Raw genomic sequence first — 1,551 nt, 5'->3', positions numbered from 1 at the left:
GGTTGGGGGTGAAATAGAGGACATGAGTGTCAAGTCATCATAACTGTGGTCTAAAGTTTTAATTGAGTAGGAAAAAAAACCACTGTTGAAGATAATTAGGTTAGTCATGTTGGATCAAAGAGTGTATAACAAAAGTTTAATCGAAAGGTTGGATGATTCTTGTTCAATGAAAAACAACCTTAAATAGGCAACAACACGCAACGTTCATAAACGTAAACATACGACTAAATTAGAAACTAACAGACTCATTCTATTAAACAAAAAACATAAACATGTAACTAAAAACTAGCAACAGACTCAGTAAATTTTGGCTTCTAAAATCATCCTTAAACTCCAACGATTACTTCAAGTTTGGATAATCTCCAACACCTTCTCTTAATTCAAACTTCCTAACTCCCAATTTTGATAGTAAATAATAAAATACTCAGTTCCAATGGCCTTTGTTAACAAGTCAGCAACTTGTTCTTGAGTATCACATGCCTTGAGCTCAATTAAACTTGCATCAACTAGATCCTTGATACAATGATACTTGATTTCAATATGCTTACATCTCTTGTGAAGGGCTGCATTCTTTGATAAATAAATTGCTTATAAATTAACACAATAATTTTTGGTTGCTTTTTCTTATGTGTACCCGAGCTCACTTAAAAGCTTTGTTAACCATATAGCTTGACAAGCTGCACCATTTTCAGCCACAAATTCTGCTTCGGTAGATGAAAGGGCAACTACATATTTCTTTCTTGAACTCCATGAGACTGCTCTAGTAGCAATGGAGAACACAAATGCTGAGATACTCTTCGTATCATCGATGGAATTTGCCCGATCACTGTCTGTGTAGCCCTCCAAATTTACTTCCATCCCATGTTCATACCACAAACCATAATCAGTTGAGCCTGCAACATAAATTAAAATTCTTCTTGCTGCTCCAAAGTGACATGCAGCTGGCTTATGCTTGTATCTTGATATCTTTCCAACTGAGAAGGCTAACTCAGGTCTTGTATGAGTTAAATACAAGAGACCACCAACCAAACTTCTAAATATCCTCTCATCAACCAGATTACTTGTATCAATAATTTGTAACTTCTCACCAATATTCATAGGGGTGACAGCTGCTCTACACTTACCCATTCCAAACTTATTTAGCAGATCAGTTGCATATTTTTGTTGTGACACAAACACACCATTCTTTCCTTGTACCACTTCCAAACCAAGGAAATATGTTAGCTTTCCAAGATCAGTCATTTCAAATTCACCGATCATCTTTGCTTTAAATTCGCACAATAGTTCCTTGGATGAACTAATATAGATTATATCATCATATACAAGCATACTATGATTAGTTCAGTAGTATTAACCATTTTAGTGTAAACTGTTGGCTCACTTTTAATTTGTATGTAACCATGGCATTGTAAATACGTGTCAACATGCTCATACCATGCCCTTGGGGCTTGCTTTAGCCCATAAAGTGCCTTGTGCAGTATACTTTGTGTTCTTGCCCTTCAATTTCAAAACCCGGAGGTTGTACAACATATACTTCTTTTTGAAGATGCC

The 1,551-nt window shown here is 35.7% G+C and overlaps 1 pseudogene; it reads right to left on the bottom strand.

Annotated features, from left to right (window-relative positions):
* Positions 1–624: 624 nt before the first annotated feature.
* LOC143594104 (secreted RxLR effector protein 161 pseudogene) lies at positions 625–1,260 on the bottom strand (annotated as a pseudogene).
* Positions 1,261–1,551: the final 291 nt, after the last annotated feature.

Source organism: Bidens hawaiensis, unplaced genomic scaffold, assembly GCF_021521415.1.
Source record: "Bidens hawaiensis isolate Kalapana, Puna unplaced genomic scaffold, B.hawaiensis_p1.1 tig00043077_1, whole genome shotgun sequence".
Taxonomy (NCBI): domain Eukaryota; kingdom Viridiplantae; phylum Streptophyta; class Magnoliopsida; order Asterales; family Asteraceae; genus Bidens; species Bidens hawaiensis.
The sequence above is the reverse complement of the archived record's forward strand: the minus strand, read 5'-3'. Positions and strand labels throughout refer to the sequence as shown.